Genomic DNA, 19533 nt, shown 5'->3' with positions numbered 1-19533 from the left:
TCACCCACGAAAGCTTATGCTCCAAAACATCAGTTAGTCTATAAGGTGCCACAGGACTCTTTGCTGCTTTTACAGATCCAGATTAACACGGCTACCCCTCTGATAATCAAAAAGCAAGGGAGGCCAACAGAAAAGCTGGGGCTGCCTCCTTCCCCGCATCCACTACTATGTGGAGCATAGTAAATGTGTCATTTCTAGTGTGTGTACAGAACTATGAGGTTTTGCAATAGAGCCTGGTCTATGTCAGTGTGTTATGTGCAGTGTGTTTCTTTCTCACTGAAGGGTGGAGGTTCAGAGCCTGTCAGTGACAATGGAAAGTGTAATAACGCATGTGTGTTAAGAAGCGTGGCTCAGCTTTGGATTTCCTTACTCGTATGGGTTTGTATGAGTGGGTCTTGTATGTAAGGAGCCTTTCGTGGGTTTCTAATGAAGTTGTTTATTAGAATATAGAATACTGGATTTAAAAGCAAGCATGCAAAGCTTTCACCATTTAGATACCGTCTTACGTTATTACATCCTGTTGTTTCCCAGTAAGTTAGCACACATGATGCAATGTAGTTCTGTGGTATTTACACAATGGGACACTAAACAGTGGCGTTAAAGGCTCTTCGGCTTACGTAGTCCTAGTAATTTTGGTAATGGGTAATGACAATAGAGATGGTCAGGTATCAGATAATAGCAATAAAAAAATCCCTAGCTCTTTTTCAGCAGTAGATCTCAAAGCACTTTACAAAGGAGGTTAGTATCATTATCTCCACTTTACAGATGGAGAAACTGAGGCATGGGGATGAGAACTGATTTGCCCAAAGTCACCCTATGGGCCAGTGGTAGAGATGCAAATAGATCCCAGGTCTCTTCAGTCCCAGTCTAGTGCTCTATGCAGCTCTGCCACTCTGCCTTGTCTTCTGCATCGGGTGGGTCTAGAATGTTTGTGTATCCAGGGGTCAGATTACTGATGGCGGAAATAGTCACGGTATTCTTAAGATCAGCACAGAAACCCACATTAGCTGACTGTTTCTAATGAAAATTACACAACATTGGCATTTTCAATTGTTTTCATTAGGCTTCAAGGTTAATATGCCACTATGCTTAATGGGAGCAGTGCATACCTTTGTATATCTGTAGAGTCAGATCATGCTATATCCACAAGGTTATGGGTAGTAAACTTTGTTTTAAACGAGTGCATAATTTTTACAGAAAATTGTGAGGGCATAGGAGAAATAGTTTAATTTTGGTGGTTGTGTTTGGTGTTGGAGGGTGCAGTTGATAGCCTGTGATATACAGGAAGTCAGACTAGATGAGCTACTGGTCATTTATCTCTAGGATTCTCTGAGAACAGAGATGCAGAGTCACACTCAGCACAGCCCTTAACAAGCCTATATAATAGGCTTTGGTTGGTATTAGAGCTCGTGGGAATTTTCTCCGATTTTCAATAGAAAATGCAGTTTCTGCATAATCAAAATTTTCCATGGGAACATTGCAATTTTGCTTAAAAAATATTGATTTTCCATGTAGGAAAATAAAAACAAAATGTTTGCTGTTGGACTCAAGCAATCTGAATTAAAACATTTGGGTATGTTGAACTGAAATGAAACATTTTGTTTCAAACCAGTTAGACACTGAACAGCATCTGGCTAAGGTGCCTCATGGGAATTGTAATGCAGTTGCCTCATGCCCCCATCTTTCCTTATGGGCTGGGCTCCCTGGCAGGATTTCATTACCTTGTGTTTCAACATTTCTACATTGAAATTCTTCAGAAATTTCCATTCTGCCAAAAAAATTTATATTTTACTTTTCATCTAGATTTTGGATTAAGATATATGTTGATACCCTGGAATTTCCTTTGGGACAGAAAATCTGATTTTTACCCAGCCCTAACTGGTGTCTAGTTTCAAGCTCTAGATAGGTATGGAAAATCTGGTTACACCTACTTGAAATTCAGTCATCCTCACTAAGCTGATGGCCAAGAATTTGCTACGGTATATATCTATATTTTTCTTTGGACATTGAAAAAAAAACCCAAAATGTTACATACCACCTTGCAGAGAATAGTTTATGGGAAGGAAAGTTTACATTTCCATCAGCAACATACTGAGCAGCAAACAGGGGCTCTGATTATTTTAGCAAAGCTATATTACACAACTCCAGCTGTGTTAGAATGCAGGTGCTAGAAATCTACATTATTTTAAATTTGTGACTAACAGGGAAGTGCCTTAATCAAATGCCAAATAAAACAAATGCAAATAGGTAGTAGTTGCAGAATCACTATTTCCTGTCCTTTTGGCATCAGGGTCAGATACTCAGTTGGTGTAAATCAGCATTACTTCATTGACTCCAATAGACTACACTACAGTTGTGAATCTGGCCAGATTACTAAATCTTCTTGGCCTGACTGTATTGTGAGTGATTACTTCTGATTAGGGCTGTCAATTAATCGCAGTTAACTCATGTGATTATCTCAAAAAAATTAATCGTGATTCATCACCGTTTTAATTGCACTGTTAAACAATAGAATACCAATTGAAACTTCAGTCACCATTCCAGAGGACATGCTTCTATGCTGATGACACCCATTAACAAAATAATGCATTAATTAAATTTGTGACTGAACTCCTTGTGAGAGAACTGTATGTCTCCAGCTGCTTTATCCACATTCTACATATATTTCATGTTATAGCAGTCTCAGATGATGACTCAGACATGTTCATTTTAACACTTTCACTGCAGATTTGACAAGACACGAAGAAGGCACCAATGTGAGATTTTTAAAGGTAGATACAGTATTTAACCCAGGGTTTAAGAATCTAAAGTGTCTTCCAAAATCTGAGAGGGACGAAGTGTGAAACATGCTTTCAGAAGTCTTAAAACAGAAACACTCCGATGAGGAAACTACAGAACCTGAACCACCTAGCGTCCTCCTCCACCTCCCCCACTGCAGCCCCACATCCCCTTTTGCTACTTCCCCTGCCCCACTGCGGCCCCAAGACAGGAGAATTTCTGTCCCCATGCCACGGCACTGGGGTGCAGTGAGGAGTGAGAGCTCCTCCAGTCCAATGGCTGCAGTGGGAGTTCAGTTGCTGGGGCTTCCCCTGCCACCTTTCATGCTTTTGCAGGAGACCTGGGTCAGGGCACTGGGGCTTCTCCTGCCCTGTTCGCCCTACTCTTCCGCCAGAGAGTGGGGTCGGGCGTGGGGGCTTCCCTGGCTGCCCGCGGCTTCTGTCAGGGACGAGTGGGGAGCGCTGAGGCTACCCCTGCCCAGGGGCTTAGGATGGGGAAGGGGTCGAGCCTACTGGAGGGGGCATCTCCCATCCCACGACTTCTGCCAGGGACAGGTCAGAGGGTGCTGGAGAAGGGTTCCCCTACCCTGCCTGCCCTGCGCTGGTGCCGCAGAGTGGATTCGGGATACAGGGCTGTCCCATGATCCACCCCACCCAGCAGCCAGGGCTCCAGCAGCGGATTTTTTCCAGAGACCCCCAGTTGGCTGAGGCCCAGGATATGGGCCCCATCAGCCCAGTGGCTAATCCACCACTGACTGGCCTCTCATTTCATGTTAGACACAAGGCTTGTCTACACGGTGAACTACTACATGACCATCTGCAGTGCTACGGTGCTTTTATGACACTTTCATTGTGTGTTGTAGCAAAGCTGGTGGGCTATAGATTTGCACCTTGGTTTACTGCAGTGTAATTCGCAATGTAGACAAGCCCACGATAATAACCCATGATCATGATTCTGCTCTCATCTACCATGGCTTTACACCAGCATACATCTTATCACAGCAAGGATTCAAATTCTGGCTGCTGTCATGTGTGAACTAAATTAGATGGTCTAATGCTGGTTCCCTTTTCCTACTTCAAAAAACCACCAGACAATTCATCATGATTGGCTGTCTCCGTTCAGGAGGCCCACGACAGAAATGCCTAGGGTGTTGCAGATCAAGAGTGAGGAGAGGAGGCAGGATTATGTGGAGAAAGTTTATATAGTGGTAGCCAGCAGCTCTATGTCTGGGCCAAACCAGCGTTGGTAATGTCTCACTTACAAGCACGAAAGTGACTCACCATATTTTGTTAAAGAATAAAGTACCAAAACCACCCACAAAGTTTCAGGGTAGCTGTTCCCTATACCAGAACTTTCATAAGGGCAATACTGTAGATGGTTACCCACTAAAACACATCACAATCTATTGTGCTTCTCTTTATCAATGAACAATGAACTTTTTTTAATTCACAAATCTATAAAAATAACAGCTCTGACTCTAACAACCACCCTAACGTTTCCTGTTTCTATTGACATCCTCTACTGACATTCTGCTTTGCCCTTGTCACTTATTACTGACAGCATTTGAAGCGTCCGGAACAATTTACACAAAATGCCAACTCAGACTCCAATCTAGACTCTGATATTTTCAGAAAGGGTGTTATTTATTTTTAATAATGGCACACTTCCAGCAATATATCACCTGCTTAATTTTATCTCTTCCTGCAGGTTTTTGCTGGTTCACATCTGTCACATACCACTAGATGTTCAATAGACATGCTTTTCATCAAAAATCCAGTACAGCCATTCACTTGTTATCAGAACTTGTTCTCAGCAGCATGATAAAAATCACTGAGGGAAAAGTGATTGGCAGGGAAGGACACTTGCTCCCAGCTTAAACATGAGATTAGATTGTAAGATAGAAGTGAGTCTATTCCCTACAAGATGTTCCAAGAAAATAAAGCACCTGTGTTTTCAGAAAGATGGTATTCACCCTAACATTTGTTTCAAATGCACGTGGGTTCATCATTACCTGCTTGCCACCCCGGGTAGCATATTTTGAAGAAGTTTCTTTCAAAAGAAGAAAAAGTTCTATCAAGATAGCAAGTCTCACACTACTGTCTATCAAAACTGTTATTGAAACCACTGCTCTCATGCTCTTATTCCCACAATTTTTTGCCTTCGCTGTCCATTTAGAGAGGTTAATACAACGGCTGTAAGATGCGCAGCAAATTTTAATATTTGTAATAAACGTCTTTTTCATGTTGCAAAAACATAATCTGTATGAAGCATAATATAATAAAGTGTGCTGTATGAATCCCCCGAGCTATCTACATTACACTCAAGTATCAATATAAAAATACCATGGGAATAGGCTTGTAGAAATACCATTGTTAAACAGAATAGATACAGAAGATTCTTTCCTACTTCAACATTAATAAATATTAAGTACTTTATTATATCACTACAGTAAAGAAAGCATTTGGGATAAACAGGGGCATGGATGAAAGGTTTCCTCCTTGTACCTCTTTCAGGGGAGTTACAGCACAGGAATAGCTATGTGTTGTATTTCAAAAGTACAGTGGTGTGCAATAGCCTTTCCTAATTAGAGAAGCCAAAGATGCATAATTAAACAAGACACTGTAAGCGCCTACTGCTGTATTACAGACAAAGTGTTTGGCCTGACACTGTGTGTGTTGCAGTAAAACGATAAACTCTGAGATTTCTATTCCAGGCCAATGCATGTTAGATTAAGCGCTTTAATGTGAGCATTTGCAAAAGTGTGAAACTAATGGCATTAACAATAATCTCATTACCAGCCTTTCTTAGAGAACTGTGTGCATTTTTGCTGCAGCAGTAACATGTTAAGAGCTGAAGCCTGGATTCTCTACATGTCCTCCCTTTTTCAGCCTTCACCCTGGGGAGTTTACAAGTGCGCCAGTCCAGGAGGGTGTTAATTCCCCAGCCTCTTCACACTGAAGCTGGATTGGCAGCATACTGCTGTCTGATATGAGAAGCACTACACTTAAGACCTTAGTAGCAGGTACTACAACAGTAAACCCCAGCCTAGAGGATTGCTAAATGAGAGCCTCACCCTCTGTGCTACCTCAGTTCTGGGTACTGCAACTAACATTCCACCACCAGAGACTATGGCTGCGACTCAGCAGGGTCAGGTGACCAGCAGCAGACTGCTGATTTGATATCACCAGGCATAAATCTTCATGTTCCTGTCCCACTCCTTGTCTAACACCTAGTTGCTAGGGGTTGTTGCTTATAGGTGACAGCTATGCGGAGGGCATCCCGGGGCTTAAGTGCACCTCCAGATTTCTGCTTGGCTTGCTGGGATGCGGGGAGAGGGACAGGGGCTCTGTCCTTCTGCTGCTGCACCTGCCGGCGAGCATGCTCAACCCCTGTCCCTGGCAGGGAGTGGAGGGGGTGGGACCAGCCAAGTCTCATGCCAGCTGCTCCAGGTTGCTGCTCTGTGCCGCACTGCAGCTGCCTGTGAGAACCTGGCTGGGAAGGTGGTGGCAACCCACCCTCTCCGCTCCCTGTTCAGGCCTGGCTGCCAAAGACAGAGGCTGAGTAGGGCAGAGTTCCCCCATGCCTCCAGCACATTTCCAGCTTGCTTGGCCCCTGTCCCTGGCAGCCAGGCCTGGGTGGAGAGCAGAAGGTAGGGTGACCAGCCAGCAAATGTGAAAAATCAGGATGGAGGGGGTGGGACATAGGAGCCTATGTAAGAAAAAGACCCAAAAATTGGGACTGTCCCTATAAAATTGGGACATCTGGTCACCCTAGCAGAAGGAGTGGGCCACTTCTGCCCTCCCAGCTAGGCTCTCTCTCAAGCAGCTACCACGCTGCACAAAGACAGTGACCCAGAGCAGTCACCTTCAGCAGGATGAGAAACATCTCCCTCCCACGCCCCTCCTGGGCCTGGCTGCCAAGAGAGGGACTGAATATGCCAGTGGGGAAGCACAGCGGGAGAAGGACAGAGCCTCCCCACCCCACAAAGTAACTGTGGTGGGTTTGGGATAGCGTGGCAGCCCCAGGCTGTGCACTGGGTGGGGGGTCTCTAGGGAATGCACTGGGAGCAGGTTCCCTGGTCTCCACTCAGCTGGAGGTAGGGGCATTGCCTTAGGGTGGCCATGTAGCAAGTGTGAAAAATTGAGATGGGGATGGGGGTAATAGGATCCTATATAAGAAAAAAACCCAAATATCAGGACTGTCCATCTAAAATCAGGCCATCTGGTCACCCTACATTGCCTGCACTTCCCCTGCTGACATGTCTGTGAGCTCTGAGGAGACACTAATGCTGTGAGTCTCCCTAGGCTGGGCCTATCCCCAGCCAAGCCCAGAGGCACATGCTCCCTGGTCCTGTGGCCCCAGCCCCTCAGGAGCCAGCAAGATAGGCTGACCTGGCCCAGGGAGGTGGGGCTGGAAGTTCCCCCCAGAGGCAACACATTATGGGGTCATGTGTTTTCCCCTCCTTTACATTGTTCCCTCTCGCCCCCCAGTATCAGGAGGCACCAGTCATCTATGCTTTGGCTTGACCTTTGGTGTGGCTTTGGACTCTGACTCTGATCTTTGGCTTCTGACCCTGGCACAATGCCTACCTCCAACCACCAGGTCAGACTGCCAGGTTACAGGCTCTGACACTTAGCCAAAGCCAATTGACATCAGTAGAAGTTTTTCCGCTGACTATGGATTTAGGGTCTTCACCATTTCTTCCTGAGAGACTAGTGCCCCTATTCAGCAAAACACTTAAGTGTGTGCTTAATTGATTTACTGAATTTGGACCGAAAGGCATCAACTTGCCCAGGATCAATTTGCTCAATCTACCTTTTTCTCCTTTCAAATATGTGACAGTGAAAGTGAAAGTGATGCAGTGTCTCCTTGGCTCAAACCCAGATTTTTTTCTTAATTTGATTAAGGGAGAAAAAAAAATATTTCATTGTCTACATTAAGCTGACAAAGAAAAAAAAATCCCACTCGGCATTAAACAAGAATCCCTAAATAATTTGTGGGTTCATTTTCCCCATGTAGAAAGTGTTGGACATATGAACTCTAATCCTAAATCGTTGCTTATCCAGCACTCGACATGAAGGGAAATCATTTCCGCCTTGATTTCATCTTTGAACTGTGGGAGCTTTTCTGAATGTTAAACAACTTGATGAATTCATGTTATTTGCATATGGTGACAGTGTCAACTGTTACACCCTTTCAGGAACTTTCACATTATTTTGTAGGTAAGATTGCTCTGATTCAGACTTAGCTGTCTGCATCTGTCGCTGTGAAGTTGTATCTGAGGCCACGGCTACACTAGAGAGTTGCTGCGCTGGTGAGGGGGTTACAGCGCTGCAACTTAGGATGTGGCCACACTTGCAAAGCACGGCCAGTGCTGCAACTCCCTGGTTCCAGCGCTGGCTGTACACCCGGTCGAGCCTCGGGTGTAGCGATTCCAGCGCTGGATCGCGCTGGTCAGCAAGTGTGGACCCCACCAGCGCTTTTATTGACCTCCGGGGTATAAGGAGGTATCCCAGAATTCCTGTCCACAACAAACCGGAAGAAAGGGGGAGCTCGGAGTTCAGCCAAACTGCTTATTTAATAAACAAACACAGCTCCTGTTTGCTGAGCGAGCGGAGGCAGGCAGGGGAATTACTTTGGAATGTTCACAGCTGTTTGCTTGAAGAGAGAAACAGCACGCTCACACGGCAGAGCGGGAGGGGGAAGTCCATGTTGACCAGATGCTTATCTGGTCTGACGGCTATTTAGGAGTGCATAATTTGCATTTAGTGAATGAGAGAGGGGTGGGGGAAGGGGTCAGAACTTTTAAAATGATTGAAAGTAGGCACTGTGTGTCTTCCAGTCCTTAGAACTTGCAAGGCAGGGAGCTGAGAACAGTGTGAGCTCCAAAAATCCATTCTCTCTGTCTCCCCCACGCTCCCTGTCACATTCCACCCCACCCCCCTCTTTTGAAAAGCATGTTGCAGCCACTTGAATGCTGGGATAGCTGCCCATGATGCACCACTCCCAACAGCGCTGCAAATGCTGCAAATGTGGCCACACTGCAGCGCTGTGGCCACACTGCAGCACTAGCCCTACACAGCTGTACGAACACAGCTGTAACTACCAGCGCTGCAGAACTGTAAGTGTAGCCATGGCCTCAGTCTCTTCATTTCCTCCCAGTTAATTCCTTCTCTCAGATATTCCTTAACAAGAATGACAATTGCAACACTGATACCCCTCATACGGCACCAAAATATTCTTAGCTGTTGAGCTAAAATCCAACAATGGAATGATTCTCCCCCCACCACGCAAAAAAGACTTGTTTCCAGCAAGAGCCTAGTTCTTAATTAATATTTTATTTTATTTTGTATGACCTTATCAATGGCAAATGAAAGAACAAGAAGTTTCCCAGATTGAGTAACCTATGTCACTTTTGAATTCCAAGTATTTCATCTGTTTATATTTTTCTTTCTTTACACCTGCAAAATGAGAAGAGGCACTTTTATGACATTCTAGGTGCCTCTGACAATTTATTTTAAAAAACAGTAATTCAGTTGTGACCCTAAGAATCCCTCAATTCCAGCTGGCAAAAGGGTCCCTGTTCAGTAACAGCAACTTCTACCAGGCCTGACAAATTCACTACATCTAACACATTGCTGCAATAGTATTTATGTATGAAGAATATCATGTGAGATCTTAAATGAAAGCTAGGATCATGATGGTCATTTATACTGTTGTGAAATGTATGTACTGATTATATTTTAAAAGTTATGTCTATATGCTGAAAATATGTCTTTATAGTTTGTATCAAGGTGTTATTCCCCAGCAGAGGTGAAAATCTGGTTTTGACAGACAAAGGGTTGTATATTCATACATCTGCCTAGGCTCATATGTAGATTAAATATTGTAAGCCAGACACAACTGGAACTACATTTCCATTTCAAGTCAATGTAAGGATATGAAGACAACTTGGACAAGCACATCAGGAAGGGAAACACAGGAGGTCATCCTGTCACTGGGGTCAAATCAATGAGTTTGGGGAAATATAAGGAGGAACATAAGGCCATTTTGCTATCCATTTACTGAGGAAACACCTTTGAAGGGCATGTTTTCATGAAAACTTGGATCCTGGTTTGACTGTAAACCAGCAGCTCTGTCAAAAACTAAATCCTTGGGAGAAAATCTGCTGTATTAAATAGGAAAGGTAGCCATTAATAAGTGAGGACCTAGGACTGTGGTTAGGTTTTGTTTTGTTCTGTTTGTAACCATTCTGTTTCCAATATGTTTACTCACTATTTATCTGAATCTTTGAATCTCTGTTCTGTGTTAATAAACTTATTCTTGTTTTTATTATAAATGCATCTCAATGCTAGGGTATTAAGCCAAGTGTGAATCCTCAGTTGAACCAAATAAGCTGATGTGTATACTGTTTCCTTGGGGGACAGTGAACTTGCTTATTTCTGACAGGTTTCAGAGTGGTAGCCGTGTTAGTCTGTATTAGCAAAACAACAAGGAGCCCTTGTGGCACCTTAGAGACTAAGAAATTTATTTGGGCATAAGCTTTCCTGGGCTAGAACCCACTTCATCAGATGCATGGAATGGAAAATACAGAAGCAGCAATACCCCTCTGCCATGTACATTGGCCAGACAGGGCAGTCTCTACACAAAAAAATAAATGGACACAAATCTGATATTAGGAATCATAACATTCAAAAACCAGTAGAAGAACATTTCAGTCTCCCTAGTCACTCAATAATAGATCTGAAAGTGGCAATTCTTCAACAAAAAACCTTCAAAAACAGACTCCAATGTGAAACTGCAGAACTGGAATTAATTTGCAATCTAGACACCATCATATTAGGCCTGAATAAAGACTGGGAGTGGTTGAGTCATTACAAAACCTAAACCTAATTTCCCCAATACTAATTTCCCCCTACTGTTACTCACACCTTCTTGTCAACTCTCTGAAATGGGCCATTCTCATTACCACTTCAAAAGTTATTTTTTCTCCTTTTATTTATTTATAATTTATTTTATCCTGCTGTCAATTGAATTGTCTCATTAGGCTGATCTCACACTTGGTAAGGCAAATCTCATATTTTCATGTATTTATACCTGCTCCTGTATTTTCCACTCCATGCATGCTGGTTATTTCTGTGTGTCCAGTGATAGGGGCTGGACCTTGCAGGAGCCGCTGCTAGAGGGACTTTGGGATGAGGTATATCTTGTGTTCCCTGCAAGGCAAAGGAAGGGCTGGCAGAATTCTGAGAAGAGTGCTTGAGTGGTGGTGAGGCTGATTGTGATAGGGAGCTGGCTCACAGCAACTACAAGAAAGACCCCTTCATGCTGGCAGGCAGTGGGTAACAAGGTGACTCACAGTCCTAGGAACTCCAAGAAAGTATCATGTCAGTATAGCAAAATAAACAGCACTCCTGCAGCATATGATCATACTAATAATCGTGCAGTAAGACAAGGCAAAATAAACAAGCATACTTCCCACTTCCCTATGCGTTAGTCTTGAACAACATGTGCCTCTTCAGCAGCCCTCTTAAAAAGATGTGCCTTGGAGCATGCCCTGAAGGTCAGCAGATTCAGGCTGCTTTGGCCAAAGGGACAGCCATATATTTCAAAGGAAAGGAGTCCTCACTGAGAATATCCTATTTGGTCCCTTCTCTTTTATAATGAGAGGGCTCTGGCTCAAGTGCCTCTGCAGATCTTAATTGTGGCAAAATATCCCAGGGAAAGAGATAGTCTCTCAGGTGGGACGGTCTTGAGCCATTTGGGGCTTTAAATGTCAGAACCAACACCTTAAACTATCCACAAACTACAGGCAGCTAGTGTAGAACATTGAGCACTGCTTAAAAATGCTTGTGGCTAAGAGGCGATTCATGCGAGGAGACTGACATATTCTTCATTAGCTTTAAGAGGTAGTCTTAAATACAAAAGTCTAGTTTCGAGGTGACAAAGGCCTGAATTATACTGGTGAGGTTCACAACAACAAAAAAAAGCTTCAACCTTCTAGCTTGAAATGAAATGAAAACAAGCCATCTTGACTACTGTTGAAAGACAATCATGCAATGATATTTGAGAATCCAGCCAGACTCCTTAGTTGCAGATACATAAGCAATTATCAGCAAAGACATGACTACAGTCAGTGGTGAGGGAATGGTGGGGGGCAAAATCGGCAGTTTGCCCCAGGCGCCCTGTGTGAGAGTTCTCCTAAATTAAGTGACATTATGATGTGGCACATGGGGTAGCAGTGGCACTCAAGTTTTGGGTAGTTGGATATTTGCTTTTCATCCATCGTTAGGAAAAGACCAGTCACCAGCACCACTAATAATGTTAATGTTTCCGTTCTGCATTTTCTTTTCAGAAATGCATATTAAATGCTGGAAAGGATTTCTAGGGTGTAGATGTGATGCTCCCCAGGTGTACCTAGGGTTGTGAGTCACCTCACCATTATCTGACCTTAGCATGAAAGAGTGCTTGCTGTGGGTCAGCTCCCTGAAACCAACAGCCTCTGGCAATACAAGCACTGCCTCCCGGGCCTCTACAGGCTTCACGCGTTCTATATAGGTAGCGACAGGCACACATCAGCCCCCGAATACTCTTGAGTGTTCTGTGCAATGTCCAGCCCCCTATCTACTGAACACTCCCAGAATTACCAGGCCTACTATTCCCAAGGGAACAGCACACACCAGACTGCAAGATTCAACTCAGGACCAGCACTTTGCTTAACTTTACAGTACTCAGATATATTTATGGTGATGACAAGAATACATTTATGATCAGAGATTCAAGGAACTGTGAGTAAGAATATTGGAAACAAGTGGTTACATATAAAACAAAACAATAAAACACATTCTAGAGACTAATAGGTTAACCTCATGTCTAAAGAAGTTCTCTCTCACCTAAAGTTCTCTTTGGCATTTTCAACCAAGACAGAATGAGTCTTCAACCACATTCATGAATGCAGAAGCCCTTGTTTTCTTCCTTAGCAAAGGGCACCTGGGTGTCTTCCTTGCCTTCTAGAAATAACCCCAAAGTCCATTGTCTTTACTCATAAACAGGATAACCCTCCAGGACTTGCTTTTTCCTGTGTGTTCTTTTCATGTTGAGTTCACATCTCTTCATTAACATTTGACTTCATATGTAAGTAACCATCCCTTGTGTTAGCTTACAATGCTTAATTTACATTCTGACAGAGAGAGAAACATTTTTGTCTAAGAGAAAACCTGTATTTTACCTTTGCTGGTGACTAATACCTTGATACGGACTCTAAGGACATGTTTTCCATTCATACACATAGCTCCTTACATAGTATCTGTACATACATTTCACAATGGTATTGATGACCAGTGTGACACTAGCTTTTAATTTAAGACCTTGCATGATAGTCTTTGGTGAACCAGAATGTATACATCAGAATCAGGATATTCCTGTAACCACCTTGCCAATTGGCATTAAGAGGTTTTGGTGGTCACAGCATAGATGCTGGAACTAGGGGTGCTGGGGGTGCAGCAGCAGCCCATGGCGTGAAGTGGTTTCCATTACATACAGGGTTTACAGTTTGATTAAATGGCTCTGAGCACCCCTACTATACAAATTGTTCCAGCACCCCTTGGGTCACAATAGACGCTATGATAGAAGCAGGCCAACGTTCCTGTACATGCATCCCTGACCACTAAGTAAACACTTTTAACATTATCGTACTTATCTAACATAAACTTCACAGAGCACAATATTCACCTCAGCAGCTGCAGCCTAAGTACAAATGTGACTTTTTAAAAACTTTATCCTAAAGATTTTTCTGGTAGCTTTTTTTTTTTTTAAAGTTTTATCTCCTGATAGAATCTGGTAAATTCAGTTTAAAGCTGAAGTGTTCTCATCTGAGTTTAAGAGGACAGCTCAGTTGCTTTGTCTTCTTGTTCCTGAGAACAAGATCCTAACTTCAATATCACTGTTAAATACAATTAAAAGTGCTTACCTCACATTCATTATGCAGAAGAATGCAGATATTTATCAGGAGAATCACAGAGTTCACTGGAAATTCAACACTGTACAAACAGCTGCTGCTGAAGAACTGAGACCAAATGTTTATGGTTCCTGAAATGTCACAACCAACCACTAAACCACAAACGAATGTCTGACAAACTCACTCTGCCTGATCCAATGACCTGATGTAAAATTTCTAAGTGTCATTATATTTTAACGTACATTAAATATTTCCAATGATTATAACAGACAGCTGTTTGAAAACAATTGCACCTACATAAAAAAGGGATCCAAAGTAATTGAAAGGGGAAAACATGGTGTGTGAAAGTGTGCATGTGAGAGAGTGGGAGCAAGTTCTAATCTGTAGCATGAGGTGCAAGCCAGCATTTAAAATTTGATTCAGTGCTTGCAAGAGTTCATAGCTTTGTGTAGCTCTTGTGGCTGTTCTTCATTCTGTGGTCCTGGTTAAACAGCTCATTAGGACTCCTGCTGGTCTTTGGTTTTTGTCAGAGTCAATAAGCATAAAGTTGAATTTGCCTTTTTTTTTTTTTTACCATCTGTGTCTGATTTGAATGGGACTGCTGCCATAAGTAAATTGAGGGGGATTTTAAGTCAGTGGGATTTAAATTCTATGTTATTACACATATGAGTATGGTAAGGAGAATTTGAGGATTTGGCACTGTGTTGGGTTGGATCACAGAAACTCCCCCCTGATGTGCCAAGACTACCTCTGCTCCTGCCTTCCCTGCCAGCTCAGGACTCCAGCACCCTGTCTTGCTGAGCCCGACACTCTCGTCTGCTCCAACAAAAACTCAGGGTCTGGACTGCTTGCCCCAAAGCTGCAGGTTTACCTGAAAGCAGCTAACAGAGTGTGCTTGTCTCTAACACTCAGATGCCCAACTAACCCAGTGAGGTCTAAACCCAAATAAATCCATTTTACCCTGTATAAAGTTTATGCAGGGTAAACTCATAAATTGTTCGTCCTCTATAACATTGATAGAGAGATATGCACAGTTGTTTGCTCCCCCTGGTATTAATACATACTCTGAGTTAATTAATAAGTAAAAAGTGATTTTATTAAATACAGAAAGTAGGATTTAAGTGGTTCCAAGTAGTAACAGACAGAACAAAGTAAATCACCAAGCAAAAGAAAATAAAATGCACAAATCTATGTCTAATCAAACTGAATACAGATAAGATCCTCACCAGTTCCACAATGCTCCCTTTTACAGACAAATCTCCTTTTAGCCTGGGTCCAGCAATCGCTCTCCTCCTTGCACACTGTCCTTTGTTCCAGTTTCTTTCAAGTATTCTGGGGGGTAGACAGGGCCTGTGCAAGGATGTTTTGCGCTCTAGGGGAAACTTCCATCTTGCGCCCTCTCTCCCTCACCCCCACAGCAGCTCCTCCTCTTCGCCTGAGGCACCCCCCTTGCGGCAGCTCCCCACCCCACACCCTCTGCCCTGAGGCACATCCCCCCTGCCCCAGCTCACCTTTGCTCAGCGCATGAGCACCCCGAGCATGCCGTCGCTGCTTCACTTATCCTGCCTCCCAGGTTTGCGGCGCCAATCAGCTTAGGCACCGCAAGCCTGGGAGGCGGGAGAAGTGAAGCAGCCATGGTGTGCTCGGGGAGGAGGAGGCGGGGCAGGGGTGAGCTGAGGTGGGGAGTTCCCCTGCATGCCGCCCCCCACACCCGCTTACTTGCTGCAGGCGGCCCTCCCCGTGCTCCCTTGCCCCAGCTCCCTCTGCCTAAATGCCAGCGGTAACTGGGGTAGCCAAAGATCCGGCCGCTGTGGTCACTGCTGAAGAAAATGGTGCCCCCCCAAATCCTAGTGCCCTAGGCGACCGTCTAGGTCGCCTAAATGGTTGCACCGGCCCTGGGGGTGCAGAGGTTCTCTTTTTAGCCAGCTGGAGACAAAATGGAGGGGTCTCTCAGGAGTTTAAATAGACTTTATCTTGTGGATGGAGACCCCCTCCTTACCTCTAAGCAAAGTCCAGCTCCAAGATGGAGTTTAGGAGTCACCTGGGCAAGTCACATGTCCATGCACGACTCAAAGTTTTTACAGGTAGCATCCATTGTTTACATGTAGATTGGAGCATTCCAAGATCCATTGTCCTTTAAGTGTTTCTTGATTAGGCACTTAATTTCAACATTCCTTTCTCCAGGAACTGACCAAATGCTTTACTAAGGTTACTTAGAAATCAAGCCAGTACACAGCCAACATTCATAACTTCGAATACAAAAATGATACATGCATACAAATAGGATTAATACATTCAGTAGATATGTTACATGGCATATATAGCATAAAACACATTCTAAGCATATTTCCATAAAGTCTTATAAAGACTTATAAAGAGATACTGTCACGGGCCCATTCTGTTGCTTCAGACTCGTACAAATAAAACTTATCAAAGCAATCCTTTTGTAAAATAAATATTTTCAATTGCCACACATAGTCTCATATACATAAGATCATTGTAGCGAGGTGGTCACATTCTCCTGCCTTAAAAGGCTTAAAACAGCCTGGGGAGAGGGCTGTGGCGGAGAAGGAAAAGCGGAACTGATTGGGGAAAGCAGCCTCAGCTAGGGGCCATTCCCCAATCAGGTCCAGGCTGGCTTAATGAGGGCCCAGATGGCCCTTATAAGAGGGCTGGGGCCAGAATCCAGAGAGAGACTTTCGCTAGCTTTGAGAAGGAGGGACCTGGCTGCAGGGAGCTGAGAGAAGGTACCTGGAGTGGAGCAGGGCTGGGGGAAGGCCAAGGGAGCTGGGGAGCTCTGGCCTGGAAACCCCCCAGGCTGCGGCCTTGTGGAAGGCCAATTAGGTCCTGGGGTTGCAGGGGGCAGCCCACAGGTAGGCAGGTGCAGCAGGTCCAAACCCCCCTTGCGTATGATGAGTGGCTTTTACACTGCAGTCTGCCCCCGTGAGTGGGGGCTAGATGCTGACTGGCAGTAGCCCACGACTGAGGCAAGGTGGGAATTAGAGGGTTGGAGGTTCCCTGGAGAGGGAGACCCAGAGGCAGAATGTGGGGGTATTGCCAGGGGGCAGCACCCCAGATAGAAGGGGCACTAGGTCCTGAGAGGGACACAGAGGCCAGCGGCAGTGGGACACCAGCCTGCAAAGGACACTCCATAGGCTGGAAACGCTAATTCTCTGAGATGACCAGCAGAAGGTGCCGCAGGGGTGAGTCCCGTCCCATTACATTATGGTGCAGAATGCACGCACGTGCGGTCCGCCCTTGATTCAAGGGGCCAGGGCGAGGACTCTCATGGACTCACAGACTTTAAGGTCAGAGAGACCATTATGATCATCTAGTGTGACCTCTTGCACAACACAGGCCACAGAATCTCACCCACCCACTCCTGTAACAATCCTCTAACCTATGTCTGAGTTATTGAAGTCCTCAAATTGTGGTTCAAAGACCTCAAGGTTCAGAGAATCCTCCAGCAAGTGACCCAGGCCCCATGCTACAGAGGAAGGCGAAAAACCTCCAGGGTCTCTGCCAATCTGCCCTAGAGGAAAATTCCTTCCCAATCCCAAATATGGCGATCAGTTAAACACTGAGTATGTGGGCAAGACTCACCAGCCAGCACCCAGGAAAGAATTCTCTGTAGTAACTCAAATCCCACCCCATCTAACATCCCATCACAGATCATTGGGCATATTTACCCGCTAATAATCAAAGATGAATTAATTGCCAAAGTTAGGCTATCCCATCATACCATCCCCTCCATAAACTTATCAAGCTTAGTCTTGAAGCCAGATATGTCTCTTGCCCCCACTATTCTTCTTGGAAGACTGTTCCAGAACTTCACTCCTCTAATGGTTAGAAACCTTCATCTAATTTCAAGTCTAAACTTTCTAGTGTCCAGTTTATATCCATTTGTTCTTGTGTCCACATTGGTACTAATCTTAAATAATTCCTCTCCCTCCCTGATATTTATCCCTCTGATAAAAAGCAATCATATCTCCCTCAGCCTTCTTTTGGTTAGGCTAAACAAGCCAAGTTCTTTGAGTCTCCTTTCATAAGACAGGTTTTCCATTCCTCAGATCATCCTAGTAGCCCTTCTCTGTACCTGTTCCAGTTTGAATTCATCCTTCTTAAACATGGGAGACCAGAACTGCACACAATATTCCAGATGAGGTCTCACTAGTGCCTTGTATAATCGTACTAACACCTACTTATCTTTACTGGAAATACCTTGCCTGATGCATCCTAAGACCACATTCGCTTTTTAACAGCCATATCACATTGGTGGCTCATAGTCATCCTGTGATCAACCAATACTTGATGCCCTTCTCCTCCTCTGTTACTTCCAACTGATGCATCCCCAATTTATAATCGAAATTCTTGTTATTAATCCCTAAATGCATGACCTTGCACTTTTCCCTATTAAATTTCATCCTATTACTATTACTCCAGTTTACAAGGTCATCCAGATCTTCCTGTATGATATCCTGATCCTTCTCTGTATTAGCAATACCTCCTAGCTTTGTGTCATCTGCAGACATTATTAGCACATTCCCACTTTTTGTGCCAAGGTCAATAATAACAAGATTAAATAAGATTTGTCCCTGAGGAACTCCACTAGTAACCTCCTTCCAGCCTGACAGGTCGCCTTTCAGTATGACCCATTGTAGTCTTCCCTTTAACTGGTTCCTTATCCACCTTTAAATGTTCATATTGATCCCCATCTTTTCCAATTTAGCTAATAATTCCCCATGTGGAACCATATCAAATGCCTTACTGAAATTGAGGTAAATTAGATCCACTGCGTTTCCTTTGTCTAAAAAATCTGTTACCTTGTCAAAGAAGGAGTTCAGGTTGGTTTGGCACGATCTACCTTTTGTAAAACCATGTTGTATTTTGTCCCAATTACCACTAACTGTGGGACAGTTGCCTAGATCCGAGTGAAGGAACTGAAGGTGGAGATGCAGGACAGAATGAGGGACTATTATTGGAGAGCCTGTGTGGCCCAGCTCGCCGAGCAGCAAGCGGGGCTGCTTCAGCTGCAGCGGGGGAGGGCATATGGTCCTCAACAGGGGCCAGGCACCTGGGGCTGGAGGCCAGTACCGGGGCCTAAAGACTTTCACCTGTGGGCAACAGGGACACTTGAAAAGGGAATGCTCCTATCGGGACAGAGCAAAGAGGCTCCGACTGGGACATGGTGGAGAGACTCAAGTACCCCCTGTGAAGCTAACGGGGGGCTCCAAACTTGTTGGGCCTGTGGTGAGCCTGGGCACAAGAAGAGGGAGTGCCCTCATGGAACTCTCAGCACCAGGCCTAGACCAGAGGTGGCCAAAGGAAGGCACTGGCTGTGCTTCCTGTGCCACAAGGATGGCCTGAAAGACAGAAAAGGAGGGGGAGGCCAGAGGATCAGGCTCGGTCTGAGACTACTCGAAAGGAGGGGATGGGGAAGACCAGGGGCCCAGAAGAGAGATTGTCTGGGACAGAAAGGCCCCAAATAAAAAGTGGAACCCACGCAGGAGCGAGACGACCTACGGTGGGTACTCAGACTGCAAAAGAAGGAAGCAGGTTGCTCCTCTTAATAGAAAACCTGCAGTGGGAGAAAGACCTCCTGCAGGCCCAGCTGAGAGGGAAGCTAGGGAGATAGGAACACCCCCTCCACAGTGGAGGGGATCTTGAGGTGGGAGGCGTAGTGGGGTGGTCACCCACTCCTGCCTTTAAAGGCTTAAAACAGCCCGGGGAGAGGACTGTGGCTAGGAAGGGAAAGCGGGGCTGAATGGGGAAAGCAGCCTCAGCTGGGGGCCGCGAAA

At 44.7% G+C, this 19533-nt stretch overlaps 1 protein-coding gene across 1 annotated transcript in view; it reads right to left on the bottom strand.

Annotated features, from left to right (window-relative positions):
* The window catches only part of GPR141 (G protein-coupled receptor 141), a 37030-nt gene extending 23207 nt beyond the window's left edge, over positions 1–13823 (bottom strand). Inside the window, exon 1 of the mRNA XM_030549356.1 lies at positions 13748–13823. The gene's annotated coding sequence lies outside the window, so the exon portion shown is untranslated. The remainder of the gene's footprint in view (positions 1–13747) is intronic.
* Between the last annotated feature and the right edge of the window lie 5710 nt (positions 13824–19533).

This window comes from Gopherus evgoodei, chromosome 2 (genome assembly GCF_007399415.2).
Source record: "Gopherus evgoodei ecotype Sinaloan lineage chromosome 2, rGopEvg1_v1.p, whole genome shotgun sequence".
Lineage (NCBI taxonomy): Eukaryota > Metazoa > Chordata > Testudines > Testudinidae > Gopherus > Gopherus evgoodei.
This window is presented reverse-complemented; position numbering and strand designations above follow the sequence as displayed.